This window comes from Rattus norvegicus, chromosome 3 (assembly GCF_021556685.1).
Source record: "Rattus norvegicus strain SHRSP/BbbUtx chromosome 3, alternate assembly SHRSP_T2T, whole genome shotgun sequence".
Lineage (NCBI taxonomy): Eukaryota > Metazoa > Chordata > Mammalia > Rodentia > Muridae > Rattus > Rattus norvegicus.
In genome coordinates this window covers 22,171,528-22,185,330 of record NC_141536.1, presented here as the reverse complement: position 1 = coordinate 22,185,330, position 13,803 = coordinate 22,171,528, and the positions used below count along the sequence as shown (strand labels likewise).

General features: G+C 40.6%; 1 protein-coding gene and 1 long non-coding RNA gene across 12 annotated transcripts in view; one reads left to right on the top strand and one right to left on the bottom strand.

Annotated features, from left to right (window-relative positions):
- LOC134486089 (uncharacterized) overlaps positions 1 to 13,803 on the bottom strand; it is a 91,556-nt gene that overhangs the window by 15,307 nt on the left and 62,446 nt on the right. For 2 of the 3 annotated variants that reach the window (XR_015684305.1, XR_015684307.1), the window contains one exon: positions 4,947 to 5,139. The exons of the other annotated variant lie outside the window; for it this stretch is intronic. This is a non-coding gene — a long non-coding RNA (uncharacterized LOC134486089). Of the gene's footprint in view, positions 1 to 4,946; positions 5,140 to 13,803 lie in introns of those variants that run through there. 3 annotated transcript variants of the gene reach the window in all.
- The window catches only part of Scai (suppressor of cancer cell invasion), a 111,964-nt gene that overhangs the window by 36,330 nt on the left and 61,831 nt on the right, over positions 1 to 13,803 (top strand). For 2 of the 9 annotated variants that reach the window (NM_001399635.1, XM_087654560.1), the window contains 1 exon segment: positions 12,349 to 12,459. The gene's annotated coding sequence lies outside the window, so the exon portion shown is untranslated. 9 annotated transcript variants of the gene reach the window in all.

Genomic DNA, 13,803 nt, shown 5'->3' with positions numbered 1-13,803 from the left:
GTATCCCCTTGATCTCCTTTTGTTGTCTGATTGCTCTGGCTAGAACTTCAAGAACTATATTGAATAAGTAGGGAGAGAGTGGGCAGCCTTGTCTAGTCCCTGATTTTAGTGGGATTGCTTCAAGTTTCTCTCCATTTAGTTTAATGTTAGCAACTGGTTTGCTGTATATGGCTTTTACTATGTTTAGGTATGGGCCTTGAATTCCTATTCTTTCCAGGACTTTTATCATGAAGGGGTGTTGAATTTTGTCAAATGCTTTCTCAGCATCTAATGAAATAATCATGTGGTTCTGTTCTTTCAGTTTGTTCATATAATGGATCACGTTGATGGTTTTCCGTATATTAAACCATCCCTGCATGCCTGGGATGAAGCCTACTTGATCATGGTGGATGATTGTTTTGATGTGCTCTTGAATTCGGTTTGCCAGAATTTTATTGAGTATTTTTGCATCGATATTCATAAGGGAAATTGGTCTGAAGTTCTCTTTCTTTGTTGTGTCTTTGTGTGGTTTAGGTATAAGAGTAATTGTGGCTTCGTAGAAGGAATTCGGTAGTGCTCCATCTGTTTCAATTTTGTGGAATAGTTTGGATAATATTGGTATGAGGTCTTCTATGAAGGTTTGATAGAATTCTGCACTAAACCCGTCTGGACCTGGGCTCTTTTTAGTTGGGAGACCTTTAATGACTGCTTCTATTTCCTTAGGAGTTATGGGGTTGTTTAACTGGTTTATCTGTTCCTGATTTAACTTCGATACCTGGTATCTGTCTAGGAAATTGTCCATTTCCTGAAGATTTTCAAGTTTTGTTGAATATAGGTTTTTATAGTAAGATCTGATGATTTTTTGAATTTCCTCTGAATCTGTAGTTATGTCTCCCTTTTCATTTCTGATTTTGTTAATTTGGACGCACTCTCTGTGTCCTCTCGTTAGTCTGGCTAGGGGTTTATCTATCTTGTTGATTTTCTCAAAGAACCAACTTTTGGTTCTGTTGATTCTTTCTATGGTCCTTTTTGTTTCTACTTGGTTGATTTCAGCTCTGAGTTTGATTATTTCCTGCCTTCTACTCCTCCTGGGTGTATTTGCTTCTTTTTGTTCTAGAGCTTTTAGGTGTGCTGTCAAGCTGCTGACATATGCTCTTTCCTGTTTCTTTCTGCAGGCACTCAGCGCTATGAGTTTTCCTCTTAGCACAGCTTTCATTGTGTCCCATAAGTTTGGGTATGTTGTATCTTCATTTTCATTAAATTCTAAAAAGTTTTTAATTTCTTTCTTTATTTCTTCCTTGACCAGGTTATCATTGAGTAGAGCATTGTTCAATTTCCACGTATATGTGGGCATTCTTCCCTTATTGTTATTGAAGACCAGTTTTAGGCCGTGGTGGTCCGATAGCACGCATTGGATTATTTCTATCTTTCTGTACCTGTTGAGGCCCGTTTTTTGACCAATTATATGGTCAATTTTGGAGAAAGTACCATGAGGAGCTGAGAAGAAGGTATATCCTTTTGCTTTAGGATAGAATGTTCTATAAATATCCGTTAAGTCCATTTGGCTCATGACTTCTCTTAGTCTGTCTACATCACTGTTTAATTTCTGTTTCCATGGTCTGTCCATTGATGAGAGTGGTGTGTTGAAATCTCCCACTATTATTGTGTGAGGTGCAATGTGTGCTTTGAGCTTTAGTAAGGTTTCTTTTACGTATGTAGGTGCCCTTGTATTTGGGGCATAGATATTTAGGATTGAGAGTTCATCTTGGTGGATTTTTCCTTTGATGAATATGAAGTGTCCTTCCTTATCTTTTTTGATGACTTTTAGTTGGAAATTGATTTTATTTGATATTAGAATGGCTACTCCAGCTTGCTTCTTCCGACCATTTGCTTGGAAAGTTGTTTTCCAGCCTTTCACTCTGAGGTAGTGTCTGTCTTTGTCTCTGAGGTGTGTTTCCTGTAGGCAGCAGAATGCAGGGTCCTCGTTGTGTATCCAGTTTGTTAATCTATGTCTTTTTATTGGGGAGTTGAGGCCATTGATATTGAGAGATATTAAGGAATAGTGATTATTGCTTCCCGTTATATTCATATTTGGATGTGAGGTTATGTTTGTGTGCTTTCATTCTCTTTGTTTTGTTGCCAAGACGATTAGTTTCTTGCTTCTTCTAGGGTATAGCTTGCCTCCTTATGTTGGGCTTTACCATTTATTATCCTTTGTAGTGCTGGATTTGTGGAAAGATATTGTGTAAATTTGGTTTTGTCATGGAATATCTTGGTTTCTCCATCAATGTTAATTGAGAGTTTTGCTGGATACAGTAACCTGGGCTGGCATTTGTGTTCTCTTAGGGTCTATATAACATCAGTCCAGGATCTTCTGGCCTTCATAGTTTCTGGTGAGAAGTCTGGTGTGATTCTGATAGGTCTCCCTTTATATGTTACTTGACCTTTTTCCCTTACTGCTTTTAATATTCTTTCTTTATTTTGTGCGTTTGGTGTTTTGACAATTATGTGACGGGAGGTGTTTCTTTTCTGGTCCAATCTATTTGGAGTTCTGTAGGCTTCTTGTATGTCTATGGGTATCTCTTTTTTTAGGTTAGGGAAGTTTTCTTCTATGATTTTGTTGAAGATATTTACTGGTCCTTTGAGCTGGGAGTCTTCACTCTCTTCTATACCTATTATCCTTAGGTTTGATCTTCTCATTGAGTCCTGGATTTCCTGTATGTTTTGGACCAGTAGCTTTTTCCGCTTTACACTATCTTTGACAGTTGAGTCAATGATTTCTATGGAATCTTCTGCTCCTGAGATTCTGTCTTCCATCTCTTGTATTCTGTTGGTGAAGCTTGTATCTACAGCTCCTTGTCTCTTCTTTTGGTTTTCTATATCCAGGGTTGTTTCCATGTGTTCTTTCTTGATTGCTTCTATTTCCATTTTTAATTCCTTCAACTGTTTGATTGTGTTTTCCTGGAATTCTTTCAGGGATTTTTATGTCTCCTCTCTATGGGCCTCTACTTGTTTATTTATGTTTTCCTGGAATTCTTTCAGGGATTTTTGCGATTCTTTCAGGCATTTTTGCGATTCCTCTCTGTAGGCTTCTACTTGTTCTCTAAGGGAGTTCTTCACATCTTTCTTGAAGTCCTCCAGCATCATGATCAAAAATGATTTTGAAACTAGATCTTGCTTTTCTGGTGTGTTTGGATATTCCATGTTTGTTTTGGTGGGAGAATTGGGCTCCGATGGTGCCATGTAGTCTTGGTTTCTGTTGCTTGGGTTCCTGCGCTTGCCTCTCGCCATCAGATTATCTCTAGTGTTACTTTGTTCTGCTATTTCTGACAGTGGCTAGACTGTCCTATAAGCCTGTGTGTCAGGAGTGCTGTAGACCTGTTTTCCTCTCTTTCAGTCAGTTATGGGGACAGAGTGTTCTGCTTTCCGGAGTGTGGTTTTTCCTCTCTACAGGTCTTCAGCTGTTCCTGTGGGCCTGTGTCTTGAGTTCACTAGGCAGCTTTCTTGCAGCAGAAAAGTTGGTCTTACCTGTGGTCCCGAGGCTCAAGTTCGCTCGTGGGGTGCTACCCACGGGCTCTCTGCAGCGGCAGCAACCAGGAAGACATGTGCCGCCGTTTCCGGGAGCTTTAGTGCACCAGGGTTCCAGATGGTCTTTGGCTTTTTCCTCTGGCGTCCGAGATGTGTGTGCAGAGAGCAGTCTCTTCTGGTTTCCCAGGCTTGTCTGCCTCTCTGAAGGTTCAGCTCTCCCTCCCACGGGATTTGGGTGCAGAGAACTGTTTATCCGGTCTGTTTCCTTCTGGTTCTGGTGGTGTCTCAGGCACAGGGGTCCTGCCGCTCCTGGGCCCTCCCCCACGGGAGCCCAGAGGCCTTATACAGTTTCCTCTTGGGCCAGGGATGTGGGCAGGGGTGAGCAGTGTTGGTGGTCTCTTCCGCTCTGCAGCCTCAGGAGTGCCCACCTAACTAACAGTTTTAGAATATAGTTTACAGGGCAAATTTTATACCCATTAATTCATCTTATTGTCTAATGGTATCATGAAATACAACTACTATTAAATTAATTTTTCAAAGAAGAATTAGAGCTTATTCAGAGATGTTGAGTATGATTTTTTTTTTTTAGTATGATTTTAATCACTAGAGTTAGGAAACAGAAATGAGCTCAAAAAGGAGACACATCTAGAACATGAACATGGCCTTCACCAAGGGGAATCACCCATTACATTTTATTTCATAAAACACATGATTACAATCCCCTTTTTCTTGTTTCTTTAAACAAAAACCAAAAAATAGCTCCTAAGAAAAGAGAATCTTTTTAAGCACATAATTTCCATAAATGTTACCTTTTTTGTCAAAATGAAACTTTTAATGTATTTATATTTCGTTTTTGTCAGCCTGTTTCCTTTTGAGTCTAATTAAGGAAACAGCCTTGTTTTGAAGTGTCCCTAACTGCAGTGTAGCAATGGTGGTGTCACCTGTTCTGTAGCCTTTTAAGCCTCCTTCCCTGCCTGTGCTCTCCACAGTCTTCTGAGGTTGTAGGGCAGGAAGAAATTGCTTGTTTGTGATTTACTGAAAATGGCAGCTAATTCTTTTTGCTTCATCCCATCACTGCCAAGTGTTGGGCAGGAGTACTCAGTCTTCTCTATGCAGTCCAAGCTATGCACTGCTGCTCCACCTTGCTGTGTCCTGGGCATCCTTTACAAGACACATCGTTCTGTCCAGATTGTTTTTAGACTTTCATGTTACCAACCCCTTACTGAGAATTCAATCCAGAGAATTCTTTCCTATTTTAGAAGATTTATTTTATTATGTGTGTATGTGTCTCTGTGTGGGGCCATGTGCATGTAAGTGCAGGTGCCTGCCAAGGAGTTGCATCTCCTTGGAGATGGAGTTACATATGATTGTGAGCCACCTAGCATAGTTCTTTTGGAAAAATAATATGAACTGCTGAGTGAATTCTCCAGTCCTGAGGGTAGCAGTTTTCTTGTTGCTTTATTGAAAGACTTCTTATGAAAAGAAAGTGTAAACAGTCTATGTCAATAATCTGCCAGTTTTCCTGTATGGAGTGGGTGAGACTTGAAATAGTTGTCCTGCCGGCTGCAGTTCTGCTTGTTCTCCCTCTTCACAATTCACATTAGGACTCTGAATCTGTATATGTTAGGCTTGCTGTAACAAAAGAGATCAGTGAACGATATTAGTTGTCAGAGAAATACGAGTTAGAGCTAAGATGAGAAAGGACAGGCTGAGTAGGCTAAAACCAAAGAAATGTATGCTTTCAGAGTTGAGCCAGATTCCAAAATGAAAGTGTTATAGAAATGGGTCCTTTAAAGACCTCAGAAGAAGAAGCTGTTCGTGACTCTCCCTAAGTTCTGGCAGGTGCTAGTGTCCTTGGCATCCCTTGATGAGCAGTTGCATAATTCCAGTCTATGCCTCTGTTCACATGGCTGTCTCTTACAAGGACACCAGTCACATTGGATGAAGAATCCATTGCACTCCAGGATTTCTTCTTTGCATTTATATCTTTGTACCTAAAAGTCTTACAGGCATTCATAGGGACCAGAGATTAGGACTTAAACATACCTTTTTTGGAGATAAACTTTAGCCCACAACAGTTCATGCCTTTTGGGTTCTCTACTTTTCCTTCTACCCATGTAATATGGGTACCCACATACTTCCCATACTAAGGAACCTGCTTTATACATTCTCTTAGTTATTTTCTCAACATCGGGGTTTTTTTTTTATTGTTTTATTTAATTTTATTTTATCTTTGGTTTTTTGAGACAGGTTTTCTCTGTGTAGCCCTGGCTGTCATAGAGCTTGCTCTGTAGACCAAGTTGTCTCAAACTTAGAGATCCACCTTCCTCTGCCTCCTGAGTGCTGGGATCAAAGGCATTCACCACTGATGCCCACCTTTTTAAACATAATTTAAAGAAATAAAAGACTGAAAGCTGAGGTTGGGGAGGTGGCACACACCTTTAATCCCAGCACACAGGGGGCAGGCAGATATCTAAATTAGAGGCCAGCCTGGTCTACAGAGAGAGTTGGAGGCTAGCCAGATATGGTACATAGTGAACTGGTGCCTCAAACAACAGCAACAACAAAACCAACAACAAAAACACTAGTCAAAAAGTAGACATGTAGTAGCTCTATAACTTAACAAAACTTGACAGTGTTAATGCCAGCTCTAGAGATACACTGTTGGGGCTATAGAGATAACTCAACAATAAAGAGCACTTCCTCCTCCCAAGTTCCTGTTTACTTCCTAGCACCTATGTCACGCAGAACCACCTGTAACTCTAGTTCCAGGGTCTGATACCCCCACAGGCACTTCACACACATTGCACAACACTCAGATATCCACACATAATCCTTGAATAAAAATTTAAAAGTGCAGCATAGTGTTGCTAACATCCCTCCCTAAGAGATCTTTGTGGGGAAAAAAATTTTTTTTGTTCTTTTTTTTTTTCTGCTTTGTATTTTTTTTTTAATCTTTATTAACTTGAGTATTTCTTATTTACATTTCAATTGTTATTCCCTTTCCCGGTTTCCGGGCCAAAACCCCCCTCCCTCTCTATATGGGTGTTCCCCTCCCCATCCTCCCCCCATTACTGCTCTCCGGAGCCCCAACAATCACATTCACTGGGGGTTCAGTCTTGGCAAGACCAAGGGCTTCCCCTTCCACTGGTGATCTTACTAGGCCATTCATTGCTACCTATGAGGCTGGAGCCCAGGATCAGTCCATGTATAGTCTTTGGGTAGTGGCTTAGTCCCTGGAAGCTCTGGTTGGTTGGCATTGTTGTTCATATGGGGTCTCGAGCCCCTTCAAGCTCTTCCAGTCCTTTCTCTGATTCCTTCAATGGGGGTCCCGTTCTCAGCTCAGTGGTTTGCTGCTGGCATTCGCCTATGTATTTGCTGTATTCTGGCTGTGTCTCTCAGGAGGGATCTACATCCGGTTCCTGTCAGCCTGCACTTTTTTGCTTCATCCATCTTATCTAGTTTGGTGGCTGTATATGTATGGGCCACATGCGGGGCAGACTCTGAATGGGTGTTTCTTCTGCCTCTGTTTTAAACTTTGCCTCCCTATTCCCTGCCAAGAGTATTCTTGTTCCCCTTTTAAAGGAGGAGTGAAGCATTCACATTTTGGTCATCCCTCTTGAGTTTCATGTGTTCTGTGCATCTAGGCCAATTCAAGCATTTGGGCTAATAGCCACTTATCAATGAGTGCATACCATGTGTGTTTTTCTGTGATTGGGTTACCTCACTCAGGATATATTTTCCAGTTCCATCCATTTGCCTATGAATTTCATAAAGTCATTGTTTTTGATAGCTGAGTAATATTCCATTGTGTAGATGTACCACATTTTCTGTATCCATTCCTCTATTGAAGGGCATCTGGGTTCTTTCCAGCTTCTGGCTATTATAAATAAGGCTGCAATGAACATAGTGGAGCATGTGTCTTTGTTATATGTTGGGGCATCTTTTGGGTATATGCCCAAGAGTTTTTTTGTTCTTTTATAAAAAATCTTACTAATTTTACTGGGTTTTCACCTGTTTTACTTACATGTTTCTTTGTCGATACACATATTACAAAATCTTCATTTTTTTGATCACTTGCCTCTTCACTTCTTTGAGACAAGGTCTCCATTATGTAGCTATGGTGGGCCTGGAACTCAGAGATCTGTCTGCCTCAACCTCCTACTTGCTGGGGTTAAAATTATGTGCACCATGCTGGGCCTCTCCGCCTTCTTAGTGATACCTATTTTGTTGGGATCCAACAGTCACCACACAAACCACACGAACACCCATCTCATTCAGACAGGGATGGTTTATTGAACTCACATCCTAAAACTAATCAGTCAGGGTCATAGCTCAGAATTTGGAGGTTGAGTCACTTCAACAAACGTTTCTCAGTGCGAGCTTATAAAAGGAAAAAAAAAAAAACCATAAAAACCACAATGAAGAGAGCAGGACGTCTGTCCAAGAGTCTGATCATTTGTGGTGTTGACCAGCCCGGACCGAATTTAAAATGGGTGATGTTGAAAAAGGCAAGAAGATTTTTGTTCAGAAGTGTGCCCAGTGCCACACTGTAGAAAAAGGAGGCAAGCATAAGACCAAACCTCCATGGTCTGTTTGGGCGGAAGACAGGCCAGGCTGCTGGATTCTCTTACACAGATGCCAACAAAAACAAAAGCATCAATCAAGTCTCAAATAATGCCTTTTAAATTGTATCCTCTAGTATTATAGATGTAGGACAGTACTGTATCATACCTCTGTGGATGTAAAATAGCTTGTACCTGCTTTATGATACGTAGTAGTGACCGTGCTTTATCAGAGCTGTTTTTTTTTTTTTTTTTTTATTATCTTGAGTATTTCTTATATACATTTCAAGTGTTATTCCCTTTCCCGGTTTCCGGACAGACATCACCCTCCCCCCTCCCCTTCGTTGTGGGTGTTCCCCTCCCAAACCTCCCCCCATTGCCACCCTCCCCGCATAGTCTAGTTCACTGGGGGTTCAGTCTTAGCAGGACCCAGGGCTTCCCCTTCCACTGGTGCTCTTACTAGGATATTCATTGATCAGAGCTGTTTTTAATGATGTTGCTCAGAATGTTTTCTTTCCAGATGATGATTGAGAAGCTAATTTTAAAAAAAAAAAATGGTGCCAGGTACCACAAGAGTAACAGAACTGTGCTGTTTTCTTGGGTTTTGTTTTTTTACTTTTTTTTTTTTTTTAATGGAGTGTGCTGGATGTCTCTACAGTTTTGTTCAGATGACTGCAGAACCTGGAAAAGCTGTTGCTGCTGTTGATGTATAACACACTGCTATTATTGGTCTTTTTATATAAATATAAATATATATATACAGATATATAATTTGAATTTTTGGAAACTTTAGCTGTGCTGTCAACTTTGGAAAAAAGGATCCCCGTTTACTGTGTTGAGTTGGCACTGTACAGAAATTAACAGCCATATTGGTCTAGAAATGTTGAACTTAAGTTTTTTCCATTTGTACAGGGGTAACGCACTGTATTAAATATGTAAGGTCTTATCTACGTGGGTTTGATTACAAAAACTAATAAAGTATTCTCTAAATTAAAAAAAAAAAAAAAAAACAAAGGCATCACCTGGGGAGAGGATACCCTGATGGAATACTTGGAAAATCCCAAAAAGTACATCCCTGGAACAAAAATGATCTTTGCTGGAATTAAGGAGAAGGGAGAAAGGGCGGACCTAATAGCTTATCTTAAAAAGGCTACTAATGAGTAATTCCACTGCCTTATTTATTACAAAACAAATGTCTCATGGCTTTTAATGTATATCATAATTTAATTCATACACCAAATTCAGATCAGGAATGGCTAACAATGTTTTTGTTGGACAGCCCTTATTTAAGTAAAACTGACTTGTCATAAAGTAGATATGATCTTTTTTAAAGTAACACTTCCAGTTGTATACATGCTATCACTGCCCTCCCTTTCTCAAGATAAGACTGGACTTAATTAGTAATGTTTTACTTTACATAAATATGGGGGTGTCGCCTCAAACCTATTGAATGGTTTTATACATAGATTTATATATCTGGGTATATGAATATGTTTAAACACTGGGAAAATTCTATCGCTGTCTCAGAAACAAGACTCACCCGTGCTTCAGTGTGTGTTCACCGGCCTCTGACAGGCAATGCTAAACACCAGGACGGAACTGTTCCTGACAATGCTGTTTTAACTAGAATTCCCTACATCAATGATGCTGCCTTTCACCACTGAAAGGCCTTTACTGTGGTTTATGTATGATATCAAATAAAGAATATTTAACACTTCTTAAAAAAAAAAAAAACACAATGAGTTCGTACTCAGGTGTAGGAAGTGCTACCAGGTGGTCAGCTCTTGACTCAAGCTATTTTAGATATAACAGTACATATTGACCTTTAATTTGTTGTAATTTTAATGTATACACCAAATTCAGATCAGGAATGGCTAACAATGTTTTTGTTGGACAGCCCTGATTATATAAAGCTTTGTGGAATTTCTTAAGATTAACAAACCTCAGAACATAACAGAATATGTGATCAGCATGACCTTGCTATGAGTCAAGTTTTTTCTGTATCAATAACTGGCAAGCAATTATAGCAAAAATATGAAATAGCTGGTATGAAACAAAGTGCCTACACCTATGCTGGGGAGTGGTGGGGAACAGATCTCAGCAATTTAAGGACTTTGGGTTTTTTGTTTTCTTTCCGTTTTGAGGGAGGGGAGTGATTTTGGCTTTTTCAAGGTAAGTGTTTTTCCATGAAGCCCTGGCAGTCCTGGAACTCTCTCTCTGTAGACCAGGCTGGCCTCAAATCAAGGTGATCTGCCTACCTCTGCAACCAGCCTCCTAGGATTAAAGGCATGCACCACCAAAGCCTGGCTAGAGCTTCTTTGTAGTCACAGTGGTGCACAGCTGGATCCCATCACCTAGGAGGCTGGGGCAAGAGATCAATCACATAATGAGGTCCTGACTCAGAAAACAAGAATAAGATTGTATCAGAGTTGTTTGGGGCAAAAACATGCACATTATCATGGCAGCAATAATAACATTTTACTGGAAAGTATGGATTTTCTGTAGTTTTTTAATTAGTCCTTTATGAGTGCTTTACTTCATTTTCTCTTAACAGGGCCTTATGTGTTTAAGCTGACCTCAAATATACTCTGGATGACCTTGAATTCCAAGCAGACACCATCTTGCTTAGGTTCCATGTACTAAGAGTGAAACCCAGGCTTCACGAATGCTAGGCTACCATGCTAATGCCTAAGCCACATCCCTATTCTTTCGGACACTCTTCATAATTATAAGAAATTTCTAATCTGTCCCTAATTTCCCAGGGTAATTCTCTGAGTTGATTTTAAATTTGCCTCATACATGCTGTGCATCTGTTGAGCTGCCAACGTAAGATGTTTCTCCTTCATTCTAGTTTTGTGATAAATGAGTATAGTGATTGGTCTTCAAATAATAGATCTTTACATTCCTAACATAAGCCCAGTCTTGTTAAGTCCTTTTCATGTGTTTCTGAATTGGGTTTGTAGCACTGGATTAATGTATTCATCACTACGAAAGGCCTGTAATTTTCTTCTCTCATAATGTCCTCATTTGATTTCACTATCAAAGTTATGATGACATCATGAAATAAATTGAGGGAATATTCCTTCTTCCATATTCTGTGAGGTTAGTGTTTTCTCTGTGACAGCCAGTTTTTTGTTTGTTTCTTTGTTTCCCTTTTTATTATGTTTTTGTATAATTTGGTGGTAAAGCCATCTAGGTCTTGAGTTCTTGTCATGGGTAAGATTTTAATTAGGCTGTCATCCTTTAACAGGACTATGAAATTTTGCTAGCTCTTTCTGTACTGTTTAATAAAAGTATTTTTCTCAGTGTCTGTTTCACATAAATACTCAAATTGATTGGCATAGTCCCTTATTACCATGTTGGGGGTGGGTTGTGGTGAATGTATATGTGCATGTGTGCATGCCTGTGCCCAGTGTGCCCATTTTTGGGTATTTTTCCTTTTTTGCTCTTTACCTTACTTTAATTAATAAATAAATAAATAAATAAATAAATAAATAAATAAATAAATAAATTCTTAGTTTAGCTCCATGTAGTGGTGTAGTGCTACAGAAGTGTTAGTGACCCCCCCCCCAAATAAAAAAAAAAAACAGGCAAGAGCCTATCTGATGCAGATCACAACAGGGTCTTTATTCTATTCCAGCTAGCACGCCCCCTCCCCAACACCACCGTCACACAGGACAGTTTTGGGGTGGGGGGTTAGCCCTGGATATCTATCAGGGCAAGGCTTTAGAGTAAGTCACAAGAAGTGGGTAAGTGTGCAAGCATCTAATTGGAAAGTTACTGTGCCCTTTAATGTAATTGGCTGGTGCTAGGAGTCATATTATAAACTTAATTTCTGCTTCTCTCTGCATTGGTGGTCATTAGGCAAGGGATTGTAACCTGGGGGTGCAGGTTTGTTGGGGGAATAACCTGGAGACGATGGTCTTGTTAAGGGTGTAGCCTGGAAACACTGGCCTTTGGGGATTAGCCTAAAGACTGGAGCTAGACTTGGGTTATATAGGTGGGCTGCTTGGAAACTAATGCCAGGTACCAGCCTGTTATTTTACCTGAATTCAAACTTAGGTCAGGTTCTCTAAATTGGAATCTGAACTTGAAATATTTGGCTTCTCAGTGGCACACATCTTTAATCCCAGCTCTCAGGAATCAGAAGCAGGTAAATCTCTGTGAGCTCAAGGCCAGCCTGCTCTACATATTAAAGTTTTAGGACACCAAGAGGTACATAAAAAGACCCTGTCTCAAAACAAAAAGATTTACTTTATTTTTAAATTATGTGTAGGTGCTTGTGCTGCCCGGGAGATATGTGCATGTGAGCCATCAAGGACCAGCAATATTAACTCTCTCTCTCTGGAGCTGGCGTTTCAGGAGGTTGTGAGTCACCCCAACATAGGTACTGGGAACTAAACTCAGGTCCTCTACAAGAACTGTACATGCTTTTAGTCATTGAGGTATTTGTCCAGCCCTCTCCAGCTTACTTTTTGAGACAGGTTTCACTGAATGTGGGTTTTACTGCTTCACGTAGACTGACTTGCCAGTGAGCACCCTGTCTCTGCATACCCCATAATGCTGAGCTCCAGACAAACAGTGCTACACCCCACCTTTCTCTTTTTAGGCAGACTGGAGGGAGGAAAGGGGATAGGGGAAATGATGTAATCATACTTTAATTTCAAAAATTAATAACCCACTTTCCCCTAAGGCAGGCTCTGAGCTGGCTCCTAGGGTTTGAGAGTGGGAGAGCTAGCTCTACCCCTTGCCCACTGCAGCACTCAGGAAAGCAGGCCACACTTTGCCTAGGCAGCACAATAGAGCTGGCCCTGGCCCTTACCTGGGGAATGCAGGAGAGCTGGTGGGCTAACCAAGTAATTGAGCTTCTACCCAAGGCCAGTTTCAGGGCTCTGAGTTGTCCAGTCCAACATCTACCCCATCTAAGAATTGCTGGAATGTGAAGGGGCTGGTCCTGCAGATCCAAAGCTACAGGATCTCCATGATGTAGGGCAGCAACAGTATATCTGAAATGAGCTCTGGTGAGGATCCAGTACTGATGGTAAAAGCCAGAGGCCTGGAACCAAACCAAGGATTGATTGCAATGAACATTACAAGTAAAGCTGTTTGGGCAAAAGGGTTCTGTGTGACACACTGAAGCTTCCACAGGGAGTTGGCCTTTTTGGTTGGTTGGGTGGTTGGGTGGGTGGTTGGTTGGTTGGGTGGTTGGTTGGGTGGTTGGTTGGGTGGTTGGATGGTTGGTTGGGTGGTTGGTTGGTTGGGTGGGTGGTTGGGTGGGTGGGTGGGTGGGTGGTCAGTTAGTTGGGTTTTTTTTTTAATGTTTTTTTTATTATTTTATTTTTTGTTTTATTTCGGTAGGGGAAGGCTGCAAGGGCGGAAGGCAGATATAAAGGGATGGGGAGATGAGTGGGATTGGGATGCATGCTATGAAATTCACGAAGAATCAATGAAAGTTTTAAAAGTTTTAATAAAAGCATTTAGGGCATATGTAGCTGCCTGAGGACAATTTGTGGGAGTAGGTTCTCTCTACTATGAGTGTCCTGGCAGTGGAACTAGATCATCATGCTTGGTGGGTTTGCCTTTATCTGATGACAAACCAGCCATCTTGCTGACTCTAGTTTTTCATGAGTAACTAAGCTACATCCCCAGTCTTCAATTTTTATTCTACCTTTTCCTGGCTCATTTTTATCAGAATTTCATTATTCTCTTCAAAGAAACAGCTTGTATCTTG